Genomic DNA, 19,822 nt, shown 5'->3' on the forward strand with positions numbered 1-19,822 from the left:
TGGGCTTCTACCTAGACTTTCTACAATATTATGCTGTTTGAGCTCTCCAAAAAGGCTATTTCACTCCAGCTAATTCATTTGTAACCACTTGCTTACTGCCCAATGTGTTTATTTAGAGATTTATAGGTATAGTCTTATCTACCAAAAATGAAGGAAACTGTGCAACCTTTGTTTTTCTGGGCCTGACTTATTTCACTTAATATAGTTTTATTCCAAGTCTTTCCATTTCCTTACATACAATAGCATTCTTTCTAAGAGATGAGTAAAATTCCATTGTGTATAAATACCACATTTTCTTTTTTTTTAATTTTTTTATTGTGAAAATACTGTACAGAGGGGTTACAATTACATGGACAAGATCATGAGTACATTTCTTATCAAGCGTTGTAGCCTCCTCCTTTGTTTCCCCTTCCAATTCCATCCTTCCCCTACCTCCCCCCCAACCCTCCTCCCCCCCCCACCAAAGTTGTAAAGTTCAATTTCGACATAACGACTTGTACATCTCATTGTTGCAATGGGTCCACCTGTATCCCTATTTAAACGATTTATTTTTTCCCTTCCCCTCCACAAATTATAACAACATCAAATACTGTGAAAGCAGGGGTTATACCATGGGGGAGGGACATATAAAGAAATAATCTTGTAAATGTGTTAGAAACACATGCATGAAAGAAAAAATAACATTTGAGTACATATCTTAGGGTTCATTTCCCTAACATCAACTTAACTCACCTTTTCTGCTTGACTCAGACATACTAGTTATTGCAAATAAGGGAACCCATGGGACCTATGTTTCTTTGGGTCTGGCTTACTTCACTTAATATAATTTTTCCAAGTCTTCCCATTTCCTAACAAATGAGGCAATGTCATTCTTTCTGATGGAGGCAATGAATTCCATTGTGTATATATACCACATTTTCTTGATCCATTCATCTACTGAGGGGCATCTGGGTTGGTTCCATATCTTAGCTATAGTAAATAATGCTGCAATACACATAGTCATGCTGGTAGCGTTAGTGTGGTCTTGTTTGTGAACATTTGGGTAAATGCCCAAAGGTGGGGTTGCTGGGTCATAGGGGAGCTATATGTGGAGTCTTTTGAGGAACCTCCATACTACTTTCCAAAGTGGTTGAACAAATTTACACTCCCACCAACAATGCAGTAAGGTTCCCTTCTGTCCACATCCCCTCCAGCACCTGTTATTATTAGAGTTCTTGATTATAGCCATTCTAACTGGGGTGAGGTGGTATCTCAATGTTGTTTTGATTTGCATTTCTTTTATGGCTAGAGAGTATACCACGTTTTCTTGACATACAAATTTATTGGTATTGGATCTGCTGATTTCTTTTGCTATCATAATTTTAAGTGTTTTCTGAGCAATTTTCACTGTGCTCTATGTTGTAACATTGCAAATTTCCTTGGTATAAACTCTTGCGATTGCCAGTTTGAAGCCTCTGACAGGAAGTTTCTGAACACAGTAGAAGAGTGTAACAAAGTGCAAACTGTCTAGTATTTCTACCGTAAATATGCAAAGGCTATTTCATAGCGCAAGAGCAGAGATTTTAGTAAGATATAGCATTATAATTGAGCAATGATAAGTTTTAAGTACTTCTATCATGTGTTTCAGATATATTTTCCATAATTCTAGCTTTACATAATTTGCTTTTTTCATAATGACAATATGAGCAGTGAACTCACCAAGTTTATTTTATACATGCAGCAATCTGTTATCAGAAGCAACTTTGAATTATAACCTCTTTCACTGTATTGCGGAGTGGATTAAATGATCTATGTTGTTCTTGCTGAGATAGTTCTTGGCACATAAACATTTCACCAAAGCATCTTCTGGAATTTTGAATAAAATTTCACTTAATTTTAAGTTACTTTGGTGATTACTCATAACTTTATGATACAATTTCATTGGTATTAATATTTATGGCTCTCTAAGTCTCTTTCATGTCTTTGATTTTCTATTATATTTTTAAGATTTTTGACATAAGTCTTATGGGTTTGGATAAAAAACATAAATTTTGTCTTTCAATATTATTTTGAAGTCAGTTGTGTTGAGGTCTAATTTACATAGAATGCAACATACCAACTTTAGAAGTAATTTAATGAATTTTAACAAATTGTTTACTAGCCTGCTAACAACCATCATAATCAGGATGAAAACCATTTCTTGTCAACCACTCTGTCCCTGCTGCTCGGATTCAAAGGAAAATCTCTCTCAAACCCCAAGAAACCACAGATTCACTTTCTGTCACTATCAATTGGTTTCCTGTTTTAGAATTTCATAAATAATGGAATCATACAGTTTGTAATGTTCTGGGGTCTGGCATATGTTACTGAACATTATGTTCTTTTTTCCAACATTGCATTTTTGAAACTTACTGGTAGATGGAAAGGAAATTTATCTTTTATGAAGATTGATCTTAGAGTTATTTTGTAAAATACTGTAATTAAACTTAGCAATTTAACCCCAGATTATTTAGGCTTTTGAATATGCCTAATAGTAGAATCTGGAGCTAATGTTTAGATTTCTTCCATTCCATTCCACAGACTTCATTGATTTTTCTTGTCTTATTATGCTGGTCAGAACATTCAATGTTGAAACTGTAGTAGTGAACACCATTGAATTTCTAAGAGTATAGTTTAATTTTCCTTCCTTTCTCTTTCCCCTCCCTCTCACCCTTCCTCCTCCCTCCCTCCCTCCCTCCTTTCTTCCTTTCTTCATTTCTTCCTTCATTTCTTCCTTCCTTCCTTTTTATTTTTGGTGCTGGTCCTGGTTTGAAGTCAGATCCAGGGCACTGTCACTGAGCTTTTTTGGCTCAGGGCTAGTGCTCTACCACTTGAGCCATGACTCCACTTTCACCTTTTTTTTAATTGTAAAGATGATGTGCAGAGGGCTTACAGTTACATAAGTTAGATAATGAGTACATTTCTTTTTGAACAGTATCACCTCTTCCCTTGTTTTCTCCCAGTTTTCCCTCTCTCAGCCCCTGACCCGCACAAGCTGTATAGTTCATTTTCAACATAGTGTCTCTTAAATATCACTGCTGCATTAGTTCACCCTTCGTTCTATCATTTCTGCCCCCTTTTTCCTCCCCCAAACAGATGACTTTACATACAAGACAAAAAGTACAGAAATCAAAAATAATAACAAAAGGGGAGGGGAAGTAAAATAACAAAAAAAACCTAGTTTTCATTTCTTGGAGTTCATCTTGATAAACATGTTATATGATCATACGCACGTAGTACTTCAACCTTTCTGATGGTTAATTGAGAATAAGAATCTCATGAACTTTCCTTCCTGGGCTGGCTTCAAACTGTAATCCTCAGGTCTTCTGAATAACTAGGATTACAGGTAAGAGCCACCGGTGACCCACCTCTTTTGTTTCTTTAAGAGAATATTCCATATTTCATTATTAAGTTTAATTATTGTTATAGTTGCTATAATAAAGTCTTTATTTCAGGCACAGTGGCTTATGTCTGTAATCTGAGTTATTTAGCAGGTGGAAATGAGGAGGATCAAGGTTTGAAGCTAACCTAGGAGAAAAGTTAGTGAGGCCCCTATCTCAGTCAATTAGCCAGATATGGTAGGATGCATCTGTGTTCCCAGCTTCACAGGATAAGTAGGAGGATGGCAATCCTCGGCAGTCTCTAGACCTCCCGTTAAAAATAACAAACAAAAAGGGTCTGGGAAAACATTTTCATCATAAGTTTGCTACTTAACATTTACAAGAGGTTTTATTAGCATCTGTTAGTTTCACAAAGGGGTGAGGGTTCATTTTCCAGTTTCACAAAGGGGTGAGGGTTCATTTTCCTGTACGCACATACCAAGTACTGTGATCAAACACACCCCCTCTCATCTCCCATTACCTCTCCTTAAAAGTGTTTTAGCAAGTTTCATTGTTCTATTTTCATATTGGCATATAATATACTTAGACCACATTCAGCTCTCTTCATCTCTCTCATTGACTTTTGCTCTCCTGTTGGTACCCTTCTCTGATACCCTGTCCCAATCAATGGATATTGGATGTGATAGAATGCTTTTATTGTAGCTATTGATAACCAGTTTTCACCCTTTAATGTACTATTGGTGTGTGTGTGCCCCCGCGCTCCCGTGTGTGTGTGTGTGTGTGTGTGTGTGTGTGTGTGTGTGTGTGTGTGTGTGTGTGTGTGTGTGTGTGTGTATTTCAAAGTGTGCTTAGAATCATACAGCAGGGATTGGCAAACTTTTCCTTGGGATTCAGATAATAACTATTTTCAGCTTTTGAATCATAATGCTAGAACTACTTAACTGCTGAGTGATGTGGTTGTAACCTTTGGTCTTTGTCAACAAGTAGATATGATTGTGTTCCAATAAATCTTTACTGGCAAATAAGGGCTGCCTATTGACTACAACCTCTGTCATTAAAATGACTCAAATATTCATGGCCCTAGGCTTTTTAAAAAGAACACTTGGATTCAGTATGCCCACTAACTTAGGTTTAAAAAATAATGCAGTTCAAATGTACGCATTATCCTGCCCATGTAATTGTAACTCCTCTGTACAGTATGTTCACAAATAAAATTAAATTAAATTAAAAAAAATAATGCAGTTCAGGTTTATATTTTATTTGTCAATGAGAGTATTTCTTGCTTAAACTACTGAATGTTAAATATGTGAAGTTCAAACTTGCATACAATATTGTCATTTTTTTCAAGGAGAGTGGCAAACATTTCCTATTGCCCTCAAAATGAGCCTCATATTGCCCTCACCATAACTGAATGAGGGATAATTTGTTTTTCTATTTTATTTTCAAATAAATGGAGGCTAAAAGATTTAAGTATCTAAGCCAAAGTCCCAAACTCATGATGGGTTAAACTGAGCTACTAACAAAAGTCTTATAATTTTTTCATCCAAGTCTGTTTCACAAAGGGAAAAAAGTCTGTTTTTCAGGCATCTTCTGAGTCTCTTACTAAAAGAGCAAGATGATTTGGATCCTACATAATTGAATTTTGTTCAGTTGTATAATTAGGATTGGATGATGAATGACTTACTAGTGTCTTGGAGGACTACAATATTTAATGAATGTATGGATCTAATTGAATTGAGAAAAGTAATCTCTATAGATTTAACTGATGATAGAAATACTCTGAAATGGGAACCAAAAACATATAAAATTAAGGATTGTCTTTCCTCACAGGGCATAACAAGCCAGGAAAGACGACAAGGGTTTTTGTATTTTCCATTCATAAACCCTTTCCACATGAAATGTGCCCAAGATGCATGGTGTCAAGCTTTGAATGTTTATTTTTCTGTTTCTGCATTTCTTGTTCTGGATAATTTAGTGTTCCCTTCCACTTTCAACACCAGCAGAGCACTTGAGCTTGAATCTCTGTCTTCCAAAAACTTTTGTGATGATGCCACCTTAGAAAGAGCCATAAATCTGATGATTTGTTCTTTTTATGATTGATGTTTCCCGCAACAACATGAGAATTTTCTGTCATTAGTATCTCTTCTTAATATTGCATACCTCATAAGGTGGAGAGAAAAAATGCTTTGATTCCACTCCAGCACTGAAATAATTCAGTAGAAATTTGCACAAAAACTTCAACTGGAAAAAAATGTTCTAGCTTAGTTTGTCAATAATAATGTGCATTGTCCATAATAATGTGTATTTTTCTAAGTCATAAGATTGTTGATTGTAGAGTGTTATGTTGGCACAATTTTTATGCCAAACATGAAAAAATAGTAGTTATTGGCACTAGTTACATCTGGTACATGGACATAAATGTTGACCCTAAATAATAATGGTAATTTTAAAACTTAAGTAACTGTTCCAGTTCTTGCTCTACTTCAGGCAGTATCATGGTGGTTTGATTTGATTCTTTCAGTATTCCTAAAGTCGTTCCAACTTTACAAATGAGAAAAAGGATAATCAAATGAGGCCAGCCAGGTTAAATGTGTTGGATGCAGATTCTACATTCTTAACCTTTCCTAACATATGATGCTGTACTTCACATAAGTAAGGAATGCAAGCCACATTCTGTGATTTGCAACACAAACTGGAGAGAAGCCATTAGCTGTCTACCAAGTCACTCATTCAATGGCCCCTTCTATATATGCACATGACATTTTACTTAGACACAAGATACTGGAATACAATAAATTTTAAAGACATTTTTCCTGTTTCATATAGTCTCCACTTTATGACAAGTGTCATGTATTTTTCTCTTCCATAGATGCCATAAGTCTCATAACTGATCAAATTGGCATGTTTGCTCTGGTACTGAGAAGTTCTTGATGAAATGTGTAGCACACCTGTAATAATTGTATAGGATTTTAGTATGTTCTGGTACTAATCATACCTTGGCTTTGTAGTTTGGGCCTACCCACTGTTTTTGTTTTTGTTTTTGTAAAGGTGAGGTACAGAGGAGTTACCATTACATAAATAAGGAAATGAGTACAATTCTTGTCCAGTCTTTTGTGTTGTTCATTATGTTCTATTATAAAAAATTACTTCAAGGGCTACTTAGAAGATTGTTGTTCAAAGCCAGCCTAGGCAGAAAAGTCCATGGACTTCAAAACCAAAATAACCAGCAAAAACCAGGGCTGGAGGCTTTGCTCAAATCGTCAGGGATCAGCCCATCAAGCAAGCTTAGTGAGTGCAAGGTCCTGAGTTCCAACTCTTCTTCCACAAAAGCAATCATTTAAAGCACTTTAGTATCTTATTGTTATGTGGATTAACACATCAGAAATAAAATATGTAAAATAAGGCATTTTAAAAGATGTAAAATTGTAACAAATGTAGAACATTGAGATTGTTAATGAGCTTGGTTTGGGTTTAGGATATATATATCACAAACAGTATGAAATCGATATCATCTATCTATCTGTCTATCTATCGATCGATCTATCAATCTATCTCCTTTGCTCTTCATTTTGTCCTTGAATTCATGTGAATTAATTGCATAAAGAACCAAGTCAACAGTTAGATACTATGTTTGGAAATGAACTTTACAACTTAGGGGGAGGGGAGGGAGGGCAAAAAGTGGGAGCAAATGAGGGAGAGGTGACACTGTTCAAAAAGAAATGCACTCATTACCTGCCTTATGTAACTGTAACCCCTCTGCACATCACCTCGACACTAAAATTTAACTTTAAAAAATGCTTCGGCTTCGGGTTAGGGAGGAGTGGGGGAGATGGGGAGGGAAGGGATGATAGAAAAAAAACAATAGAGAGGGTAACAATGCCTGACAAGAAATGTGCTCATTACTTTACTCATGTAACTCTAACCCCTCTGTACAGCATCTTTACAAGAAAATAAAATTTAAAGATTTGCACAAAGGGTTTCATTGTAACATCACCATATATACATATGGTGTATATGGATGTAGTTTGTTCTTTGCACAGCTGCTTTCTCTCATCCCCTCCGTAAAACAATTTTAGTGACTTTCAGTATGCTATTTTCATATATGTGTATAAGAACATATGTAATATACTTTGATCATATTCACCCCCATCACCCTTTTATTTATCTTACATTGCAAAGAGGGATTTTGTTCTATTTCATAGAAACTACTTGCACAGCATATTTTTCAACATACAAATAGTTGTGTGACACAAGAGAACCATTTTGTAGTGCTTGATACCAAACATTAGACAAGAAGGTATCTAGATGCCATTGAAGCTTATAAGTTATCATAACTGTGGGTGATCTGGCAGCAAATACACCCCCTAGCCCTTGTGGTAATTTCAAAATGGGTTGTGTGTTGACATTCAGATGCCTGTGAAGCAGAGATGGATACTCATGCCTATTCTGAAGAAGAGGTTAGCTAGTGTGCTTCAGTCCAGTCTGCTGAAGCCCTCTTAGCACTGACATCCAATAACCTCCTTTTATGGAAGTCATGAATTTTCTAGGCAAGTTGAACCTTAGAGGTGCCACCTACTAAAGTCCTCCTTTTGTTGTTTTCCAGAGAAAAGCTGCAGAAAGGAAAGTAGCTTTTGTTTATGGATCCTCTTCTAGGGGCACAGGAGTGGAAGAGGAGCAATGTGCTAGAGAGGAAAAGAAAGAAAAGGGGGAAATACTTCCTCTGAATGAACAAATGAAGGAGCCCAGGGCCTGGATGCCTGAGAAATCAGGGAACCGCATTCGCTTCCTGTCAGCTCTCTAATCAGCTCTGTAGTGGGTGATGTGTCACAGAACGCACTGATTACCTTTTCATTCCAAGAGTTCTGCTCTTACCAAATCCAGATGATGAATTTTCTCGATGAGTTCAATTCCTGAAAGTGATTAGAGGAGAGAGGTAGAACAGGCTGTGTGCAGGGCTCCGTTTCCCCTACAGCAACTGGCAGCCTCCTTTTCCTGGCCAGCTCTTCAGACTTCATAGATCCTTCCTGGTGCCATGGGGTGCCAGAAACAACAAGCATGTCAACTCGCACTTCAGGACTGAACAAAGTTATCTCTGTCCAGCACGTTTCCAACTGTCGTGAAAAAAAAAAGTATGAACAGATGGAGGAATTCGCTGTTCCATTTCCCTTTGGTGAATCTTAGGAGCTCTTTTACCCAGGATGTGTTTGTTTTACATACTTCAACATTTTTTTCCCCAGATATAAAATTCAATATTTGAAAGTTGGTTCTGGCAAAGTTAACCAAATAGCTCTTGCGTTAATTCCACAGATGTGTTTATTTGTTCATGTCTGGAATACTTTTCTTTCCTCAAGTTTCTGTTCCACAACCAGCACATGACAAAAATTAACTATTTTATTCAGGGTGTAAGGATCTCTCTGCTTGTTAGAAAACAAACAAAAACAAAGGGAGAGGCATGATGAATACAAAATGAGGATTTGTATTTATAATTTTAACTAGTTGATGTACCAAATAGCATAAAGCACGGTAACTGATTTAAAATGAAGCCTTTTTCATTTATATTTGCTTTGACTATGCAATGTTTTATATTTTATGCAAGGGTAAGTAACCTTAAAATGTGAGATATAAGACTCAAATAGTTATTTACATATCTATGGATGAAGGCAATTTGGGTGACAGTATGTATTTATTTACATCAATCAATTAATTTTTATTGATGGACTTTTATTTATTTTTGTTATAGTAGGGATTGAATCCAGGGCTTTATACTGGGCCAAGCACTCTATCATTGGAACCATGCCTCAGCCCCTTTCCAATTTTATAAAAGATTTATTTTTAAGATAGGGTCTTACTCACTCTGCTTGGGCTTTTCTTGAACTCACAATCCTTCTGTCTTGGACTCTTGTGTAGCAGATGTTACAGGTGTGAACCACCACACCACCTGGCTGGAAAACTCGATTTTAGGCTGAAGTGACTTAAGTTCAACATTGCACTTTGATCATGAAGAACAAAGAAGCTTTGCACCATTAATACTTCTCTTTCTCTCTTACTACTTCTCTTTCCCTCTTTCTCTTTCTCTCTCTGACTCCTTCTCACTTCCTAAGATAAGTTATATTAGCTTCTTCATCCTGCTATTATTGTGATATATAGTTTATCACAAAACTATTTTCTTTAAGGCAGGTAACTCTTTCCATAGGTTAGAATTCTACACAGCATGGTAATGAACACTAAATTGTATCCATTGTTGGGGACCAAACACAAATATCAAAACTTGTATTTAACACAAGTCCAATATCAAGGAAATGAAAATGGCATAATATTTTTTCTCAAATACTTAGTGGAATCCAAATAAAATTCATGCTTTCCATGACTGTGTCCTGAGTATTTGCAAAGTACTAGAGCATTCTGTTAGGAAGAATGAATGCTACGAGATAATCACAAAAGAATGACCCCCCTTGTGTGCTCAAACAAATCAGAGTTTTCTCAATGAAAGACACAAGAGAAATATGCAAGGAGAGAGCACTTGGCATAGGCCTTGAAATTTAAGTAGGCTTTATGTGTGTGGAGAAGACCAGGAGAAAGCCAGAGTGATGGATGAAAGGTTGGAACACAGTGGAGGGTCTTTCATGTTTGGCAAAATCATGATCTTCTGTTTAATTTTTCATGGAGACTTTGAAATTCATTTGCAAATTTATATATAAGAATACTTCCAGTGGATTGATTCTGAAAATGGCATTTGTGACTGCTTAAACAATTGAATATTCCAGAGGGTTTGAGCAAATGGAGCGATAAAGAAAGTAAAAAGGACCATTAAGAGATGTGTTTGGTATAGATGTCATAGGTAATGGCATGGAACAGGGGAGAAGATGTGATGTGGCTTTTAAGCTTAGTCACACCAGAGACCCAAGGGACATTGTTGTGAAAGACAGGAGCAAGGTGATAAATGATCACGTTTGAAGCATCAACTGGAAGTTCAGAAAATCAGATTGTGTGTGTGTGTGTGTGTGTGTGTGTGTGTGTGTGTGTGTGTGTGTGTGTGTGTGTGTGTTGTGCACGCACGCATTAGTCCTGTGGCTTAAACTCAGGGCCTGTGCACAGTCTGAGCTTTTGTGCTGAAGGCTACTTCTCTACTACTGGAACTACTGCTCTACTTCTAGCTTTTTAGATGCTTAATTGAAGATAAGAGTATCATGGACTTACTGCCCAGGCTGACTTTGAACCGTGATCCTTGTATCTCAGCCTCCTGAGTAACTAGGATTATAGGTATAAACCACCAGCACTCTATTCTTTTGGTCATTATATAAAAATGATTTCTTGGCTGGGCACTGGTGGCTCACACCTATAATCCTAGCTGTTCAGGAGGCTGAGATCTGAGGATCACAGTTTAAAGCCAATCTAAAGATTAAGGTCAATGAGACTCCTATCATTTAACCACTCACACAAAAATGAACACCAAAAATCCAGATGCAGTAGTGGAGCTCAGTCTTGATTGGATTAAAAGGCAGAAGCTTAGTGAGAGCACTCCTTCTTTGAGTTCAAGTCCTAATACCAGTTTAAAAGAACCTTACTAGTAAAAGACAGAGGGAAAAAAAAAATAAGAACTCTTGAAGTCTTAGCTCCTAAGACACTCCTTACAGAAGTTTTGGAATAGAGGTTAAGTGCAAGATTAGGGATAATAAATGCAGGAAAGAAAAGGCCATTTTCAAGCGCTCTGAGGGATGGTAAGATTTATTCTGAGTGGTGAATGAGAATAAGGCTAGGACAATATTCAAAGCAAATCAAGCACACTTTGTTTAGCATACCAGAGAGCCCCGAGTTTGCGCATGATGGGAGATTAAAGGCTATTGGGTTATCAATCCTTGAGAAGACATTTAACAGGATGATTTGGGCCAAGCCAGGCCAAGGGAGTGTAGAGGTTCCCACCAGCCATACTATTTCATTTAATGGTTTCAAATCAAGACTTGTTTCTTATTAGTTGTTCTTAAGGTAACATCTGGCACTTTTATGGATGTTTCATTTTTTTTAAAGGAAATTTGAACATGTTTTTGTATTTTTAACTTGGTATTCAATGTATTCAAGTTGCAAATTTCAGAACATAGTTTTCTTGAACTAGGAAGTTTAACTTAAACTTACCCTAATTGTAAATCACATACAGCCAATGCTTACTTTCAAGAGACTTTCGAAGTTATTTAATGAGAGCCAGGCCTTAGTGGCTCATGACTGTAATACTAGCTGTTGAAGAAGCTGAGATCTGAGGATGGTCCTTCAATGCCAGTTCAGGTAGGAAAGTCCATGAGACTTACCTTATCTCCAATTAACCAGTTTTCTTTCAGCCAAAAGTAGAGCTGTGGATCAAGTGGTAGAACATTGGCCTTGAGCAGAAGAGCTTAAGAACAGGACCCAGGCCCTGAATTCAAGCCACAGAATTGGCAAATACAAAGATAGTTCATTATGATGAAAAAAGTTTAACATATTTAGTTCTTATTTTAAGCTTTTCAAAGATGGGACAAACTAGATGCTCCCAAGTTCAGAAGAAATTTATGTAAATATGGTGTAATTTCTTTTTTTTTTTTTTGTTTCTATGTAGTACGGTTGTTCTTGAGCCTGCGGAGAGCAAGCTGACCCTAGATTTCTCCAAATTCACATTTCTTTGCCTCCAATTCTTACGTGTCCAATGACAGGGAACAAAAGACACGCCTTTGTAGGAGGGTTATATGGTGTAATTTCTAAGTATGATGACTCTAGAGTTCCCCAAACTTACATTATTCTATAAAGTAGCAATTTTATGTTTTCAATTAGGATACCTAAATCATTAAATTGATCAATGCACGAAATAGCATGTTTCCACAGATACAAAATATGCACAGAAAATGATTGCACTGATTCCTTTTGCATCTTTGTCCCTCACTCCAGACTTGACTAGCTTTAAGGAATGTGTATGCCAAGGCTGCCAGGCTGTCGGCCACAGCTGGGGCTCCTCAGCTACCATTCTTTTGCCTGAAAGCTGGTAAAGGAAATTTTCAAATTCACGACCTATTTTTTTTTTTTACCACATTAGGGGCATTTAATGTCATTCTGCATGGAATGATGAGAGTTCTTGTCTATTTTTTTTTGTAATAGGGTACCAGACATTTACTAGTGGGGATAGATAGTAGGACCTGGTAATTGTGTTACTATATAACACATTAGAGCTCTGTTCCAAGACCATTCTATCAAGTCCCTTCCATCAGTAAACTTTAATAACCCGTAACAAGGTAACTGTAATACTATAACAAGTTCCATTGGGTAAATACCAGTGCCATAAAGAGGGCGGAATTAATAGCACAGAGAGTTCAATAACTTGCATGGTCACACAGTCAGTCAATGACAAAGAAAAGAAATGACAAAGAAAAGAAAAACCAGCTCAGTTGCAGACTCCTCTGTACCTCTCCATTTTGATCAACTGCTCCTCTTCTTCTGAATGTCTGTTGTCTTTTCATTTGTTCTATTCTGAACTGCTTAGAACATTCTGTTATAGCTAGTATTTTTCATGTATTTCTCCCAAATTTGGCTGTGTTTTTGGATGCATCCTGTGTGATTCTTTTGCATGTCCCCCAACAGCCAAAGTATTTGTCTCTTCATAAATGTTCAGCAGATACTTTTGTTTTGAATATTTTTATTATCTTTAAGTAGTTGGATAAGAGAATTGCCATTCAACAAAGCCATTTATGAATTCAGTGCATCTTGATCAATATCACCTTTCAACATTCTCACCCATCCTTCTCCACCCCATCCCTTCTCTCAATTTTCTTAATTTTGTTGTATATGCATTGAATTTCTGACTGCATTCTCTATCTCCTCCTTCTCTTCATTCATTTACTCCCCTTCCTCTTCACCACACCCTCTTTTTGACTATCCCTTTTCTCATGTTTATTTTGTTGGAGTGTGAGTTAGCTTTTCTTTTTTTTTTGCTGTTTTTGGGGGTTTTTTTTGTCGGTTGTGGGGCCTGAACTCTAGGCCTGGGCACTGTCCCTCAGCTCTTCAGCTCAAGGTTAGCTCTCTACCACTTGAGCCACAATGCCACTTCCGGCTTTTTCTGCTTATGTGGTGCTGAAGAATCGAACCCAGGGCCCCATGCATGCAAGGCAAGCACTCTACCACTGAGCCACCTTCCCAGCCCAAGCTTTTCTTTTTTTTTAATATATATTTTTATTGTAAAGATACTACAGAGGGGTTACCATTATATGAGTAAGCTAATGAGTACATTTCCTATCCAGCATTGTTACCCTCTCCTTTGTTTTTCCTCTACCATCCCATCCCTTCCCACCTCCCCAACTCCTCCCCACCCCACCCCCAAAGTTGTAACATTCGTTTTCAACAGTGTCTTGTACATCTCATTGCTACAGTGGGTCAACCTGTATCCTTATTTCAGCATTTTGTTAGTGAGTTAGCTTTTCTAATGAATTAGACTGTTTGAGTTCTCCCCAAGTCTACCATATTTGAGGTAACACACTATGTACACTTGCATGCCACTCCAGAGTATTTCCTTATATATTTATAAACTAATTCTCAGTTCCACATTTGAAAGAAAACATTCAGCTGATGTCAAAGAATAATGTCTTATTATTGTTAAATTGACATTTGTCATAGATGAACATACTTTAAAAAAAATCCCGGAATATCAAATCCAGCAGCTATTACTTGAGATCTAGAACCTATTAAGTAAAACAGGTACAAGGTAAACTTTTACTTGACAGAGATGACTTTTAGTAATGCTCTCTGGACTCCCCAGTGTTAGAACTGAATGATTATGAAGAAGTGCCAAACCAAAAGAAAGACCATTTAAAGGTGTCTTGATAATTTTACACTGGGCTGGACAGAATGCTCTGTACTTTGTGATGTGGAGATGTGGCTCTTCTCCCCACTGTCCCTGTTAGACAACAAGGGATGAGAGTCCTAGATCTCACTTCCTTTTGTGCTCATGAAGCCCCACAAGGCAAACATTGGCAGCAATAATCTCTTCTTCCTGTAATTAGCAAAGCAGCCTATCATCCATCACCTCTGGAGTTCCAGGAGTTCTGGAGTTTGTCACTGTGATTTCCAGCTATTCAGGCAACATGGGAACATTAAGTGATGCTCTGATTGCATTTTTATATAACGTCCCTTCTTGAGAAATTAGGAAACTATTAAGCTTCATGCACAGGTGTGCTTTACATGCTAAATATGAGATATAGTGAGCCCATCTTATTTGTGCATTTATTATGCTCAGTTTTGACCAGATATGGTCAAAATGATTAAGTAAATAAAGAAATAAAAATATCAAAAGAAATTTCAAACATAAAAATTTGTGTTTCCTCTCTTCACATCATGCAGGTCGGTTGAATTCGGACAAGCTCGCAGACAGTTCTGCATTGTCATCAGTTGTGTTTAAATCATTCCGTGATATGCTGAATGTTTAGCTGTTAATTGTTTGGAAATATACCTTGTCCTAAACAAAAGATACCCTTAAAACAATATAAAAGTTAACATGCTGGCTGGGAAGGTGACTTAATGGTAGAACGCTTGCATTGCATGCATGAAGCCCTGGGTTTGATTCCTCAGCACCATATAAGCAAAAAGAAAAAAGCCAGAAGTGGCACTGTGGCACAAGTGGTAGAGCGCTAGCCTTGAGCTGAAGAGCGGAGGGACACCGCCCAGGCCCAGAGTTCAGGCCCCACGACCAGACCCCCGCCCCCCAAAAAAGTTACCATGCTTTTAGTGATAAGGGGAATTGCTTAATCTTAAGTGATTTGTATGCTCAGATTTGAGTAGTTTCTGAGTGCCAAACAGTGCTCATTCAATCAAGTCTGTCTCCATTTTAATTGCAGAACTTTTGAGTGAGAAATAGAAGAAGTACTGGTGATAATGAGTAAAATATTGAACTAAAGAAAATGCTCTCTAACCTGCACGGTGCCATCTAGATATTTGATACTACTTTATAAGTCCTAATATTTCAAGTTACAGTTTCCCACATTGGTGGGTTTGCCTTTTGGTTACCTACTAGAGGTGGGAAGACAATGTGCGTTTGTCTGCTTATTTGAAGGAAACAGCTCTGTATAAATACGGAGCTTGCGTTCAATAACACCTGTCCTCCAAAATATAAAACAGTCCTTCACACTTCTTTGTTTGAGCCATTCTTCGGGACCCCTTGTTTTGGCTTACTTTAACTAACAGAACAACTTGACCTCTTCTTCATTCCATCTATACAGCCCAAAATTAGAGAGAAAGGCTGAGACATTCTCACTGAAAGGAGAATGTCTTCTTGGGTGTTTTTCCTGTAACAGTCTCCAATACTGTGACAAATGCCTGTTCATATCCAGAATTGTTCCCTAGCAGCGCCGATGTGTGCGCAGTACCACACATCATGAGAACTTATGTGAGCTCAGCGTCAGAAAGCATCTCTGCGGCCTCACCAGAGCAAGGTCATGGTCCTTAGAGAAGGAGTGAGTACTGTTCGTGTTAGGAGAACATGTCCATTTGGTTTGGAATAATAATTGTGTGACATTGGTTTCCCCTCATGTGACAAAGGCATCTATATTCCTTTTTTTTTTTTTTTTTTTTTTTGTCATGGGGCTTGAAATGTGGGCCTGGGCGCTGTCACTCAGCTCTTCAGCTCAAGGTGAGTGCTCTACCGCTTGAGCCACAACACTACTTCCAGTTTTCTAGTGGTTTATTGGAGATAAGAGTCTCATGGATTTTCCTGCCTGGGCTGGCTTTGAACTGTGATCCTCAGATCTCAGCCTCCTCAGTAGCTAGGATGACAGGCCTGAGCCACCGGCACCAGGCAGGCATCTATATTCCTGCTGTCCATCCCCAGCTCTCCATCTGGGTTTCAGGGACAGGCTGTCTGACAACACCCTCTTCCTCTCCATTAGCCCTTGACTCTGCCTGGAACAGCGTCTTGTCTTTCGTGTGCTTCCCGCTTCAAAGTCTCCTTCTCATCAGAGCATTATTGAGGTATAATTGAAATACCATACAATTCACCAATTTAAGTTTTTGTGTATTCATCAGGTTGTGTGACCATCCCCACAAACTAATATTAAAATACTTTCATCAATCTTATAAGAAACTCTAAAAACTTTGAGTTTTTAATACCTCATTTTGCTCCTTTTTTCCATCCTAGGCAGTTTATAATCTTTTTAAGTCTCTGTAGGTTCTCATATTCTGGGCATTTCCTTCAAAGGAAAGTCTAAAGTCTTCTCTGGTCTTTTTCCATTTAGCATATTGTAGCCTTGATAAATTTATTCTGTGTATCAATGTGTATCAATATTTCTTAATATAATCATAAAATATTCCATTCCTAGATGTAGCACATTTTATTGATCTGTTCATCAGTTGATGAAAGTTGAGATTATTTGCATTTTGTTGCTCTCATGAATAATTCTACTGAGAATATTTGTGCAAAAGTGTTTTTTGTGTGCATGTGTTTTTATGCCACATAGAAATATATAGGATGGAATTACTGGTATAATACGTTGAGGGGTTTTTTTTGTAATTAATTTTTATGATGCTGGGGACCGAACCAAGGGCCCTGAACATGCCAGCCAAGTCCTCTACCTCTGAGTTAAAACTCTGAGTTAAAAAGTCCTGGTAATTGTATTTAACCTATGAAGAGCAGTAAGTCTGTTCATTGATCTTACTCAACTTTATATTCCCATGAGCGTCACATTTTCCATATCATCACTCAGACATACTGTGTCTTTTTGGGATAACCATCTCAGTGGGTGTAAATGGATGTTTCAGTGTGGTTTCAAGCATTTCATTTTGAAGGCTTCATTGCAGGAACCAAGTGTGGGAAGAATGCCCTGAACCCACTTGTGTGGGTCATGGGGATGGGCACTCACAGCAAAACTCTCTCCAAAGAAAATGTCTTTGAAGATCCTTCTCTAACTTCTGGCCTCTGGAACCTTCTATCTCTAAGAGGCAGAGAGATTTATGAGTCACTGCCCTCTGTTTCTCTCATCTCCTTTCCCACATCCTGGCTGGGTGGCCTATATTTCACACTTACATGTTGGGTCTAGAGCCTTTAGGACTCACTATCATGTTACAAATAATTTATCTTTATTTTATTATGATTATTTGAAAAGTTGAAGATTAAACCCAGGCAAGGGCCTTGTGCATACCAAGCAAGTCTCTCCACCAAGTTGCCTCTCTAGCATCTGCATGACTTTAAATGCATGGATCTTCTTTTTGTGATATGCCCACAGTTCCCTGATTTAGGGACAGAACCACTTTGAGTTCACTTGATGATGCCACTTCTTTGCAGACATCACATGGAGATGCATTTGGTGCCAGTGGATCCCTGAAGAAAAAAATAAGTAAACAAAGTAGTCTTGAATCACAAACAAGATTGCTTCTGTATCTAACGACAATTTTTTTCTGCTAATGGATGTGTTTTCTCTGTCTCCCTAAACCCTTGCTTCGTTCATACAATTCATTCTATTTAACTAAGCAAAATACATGTGATGGAGTACAACAAGACTAATAGAAAACTGGGCTAAAATAGAAAGTAAAGTCAGGAGACTCAAACCATCTGAAACACAAGTAGCTCTCACAAGTGCTTAACATCAGCCTGGTTTTCTGAGGTGGATGGTGATAACTCCATTTGCTTCTCACGTTCAGACAAAAAGGACGCTTTCAGCATCACAGCTCAATGCATTTATTTGACATAAAGAAGGTATTTGCTCAACAATAATTCATTTTCCTAAGAGTGCAGAAAATATCTCCTATGTGTTCTTGTTTGAGTATATTCTCGATGAATGACACTTAATTGAACATACCCCACTGTGTTTAAACATGTCAACAAATAGCATAACACCAAAGAGAGATAAGCCCATTTTAGAATATATTCTTAGAGACAAAATATGATACTGCTGGTATTTTCATTTAGTTTGTTTAGTTGTATCTGAGCAGTGTCACTGACAGAAATTTTATTTTAGAGACAACTCTGCTGCCTAATAATATAAAAGTCTGCTTTGATTGATTTATCTGTGTGTGTGTGTGTGTGTGTGTGTGTGTGTGTGTGTGTGTGTGTGTGTAATTGCAATTTGTTCTTAGTTCTCATGTGAATTTTCAACATTAAAAAGTTTGGTCTTTTTTTCCCAGAAGTTGTGGATTGATGATTGGATGAAATTATATATCTGGGAAGCCATTTGTTGGCATTCTCCACATTTTGTGGGCGATTAAAAGTTCCTTCCTTCTCTGTATTTTTCTTCTTTTTCAGAGAAGGAAGAAACTTGGGTGTAAAAAAGAGTTAAAGATTACAGACTGTGAAAGCACATCTGGTTTGTGTGAGCCCAGAGGATTTTCTTGCTGAAAAAGCAAGATGTAAAGCAAAAAGAAGGAAGGAGAAATATATAGTCCAGTTAATGTTTGCAAGGAAAATGAATCTCTTGTTAGGAGCTTTAGCACCATTTAGTGAAAAGGAAAGAGGTGCAGCATATGAACACTCCCGCTCCAGAAGGACAGGATCCCCTGGTAGTGAAACGAACCATCAGGGCCAGAGATCAGGGAATGAACCCACTCTGTCCTCATGCTGATTCCTGTTAGGGCTGAGATGAAGTCAGAGCTAATGGTTTTTCTGAAGCTGAAATCAACAGAGGGCTGGTACAAACTCACAACAGAGAGAAAGATGAGCAGATTATTGAATGTGTACATAAATTGCTTAAGTCCACTTCTGTGTAGTGCATAACTTTCTGCTTTTTTCCCCCAGAGATAGTTCTGTCTAAAGCTATTTGATGAGAAGGGATTTATGTAAAAACATTCCCTGGTGAAGAATACAAATGTTTTTGTCTTTCATAAATCAAAATCTGAGAAACAATTCCTAAATGTTTTCCTCCTGTGGTGGTAGAGATAATATATCTTAATTTTGAAGCTGTTCAGACATTTTAAAATATAGAGTCTAGGGAGATGAGCAGCAAGCACATCTCTAACGAGAATGCTAAAGCTCCTTAAAGTCAATGCATTACAGAATTTGGCTGATGAAAATAGCTTTACTGCCTTCAGTCACAGGCGATTGGAAAAGCAGCTCAGAGAAGGAGCCTGTGTATTGTTGATGGCCATTTCATCCACTCCCAGTAACTCACTGACACATAGTAGGCATTTAATAGATGCTTGTCAGCTAAATGAATGAGCAAGGCCCAATGCATGAGCTTTGCAAATGAACAGAAGTTTCTACATTGTAACCAGCATCAAAAGCATTTGAATTTGTATAACTTATTTCCTACCAATTCAGTGTGGGCTTCTTTAAAATTTTACAAACATTTTCTATGTGAAATACTATCATTCAATTTCCATGCAGTCTACTGAACAAACCTAGAACTGCTATCATAAACTAAAAATTAGATGATCTTGAGTTAATACATTTCTCCATAGTTCACATCTCTTAGTCTAAATATTTGGCTCAAATATTTAATTATTTGGAAACTATGGCTATGAGGAATCATAGT

At 37.5% G+C, this 19,822-nt stretch overlaps 1 protein-coding gene and 1 non-coding gene across 4 annotated transcripts in view; one reads left to right on the top strand and one right to left on the bottom strand.

Annotated features, from left to right (window-relative positions):
• Fbxl7 (F-box and leucine rich repeat protein 7) overlaps positions 1 to 19,822 on the top strand; it is a 351,598-nt gene that overhangs the window by 192,274 nt on the left and 139,502 nt on the right. The window lies entirely within an intron of this gene.
• Positions 11,936 to 12,066, bottom strand: LOC138841510 (small nucleolar RNA SNORA38). Its single transcript, XR_011376444.1, has one exon. It is a non-coding gene; the product is annotated as a small nucleolar RNA SNORA38 (small nucleolar RNA).

The sequence above is a fragment of the Dipodomys merriami genome, unplaced genomic scaffold (assembly GCF_024711535.1).
Source record: "Dipodomys merriami isolate MVZ:Mamm:240054 unplaced genomic scaffold, mDipMer1.0.p SCAF_32, whole genome shotgun sequence".
NCBI classification, from domain to species: domain Eukaryota; kingdom Metazoa; phylum Chordata; class Mammalia; order Rodentia; family Heteromyidae; genus Dipodomys; species Dipodomys merriami.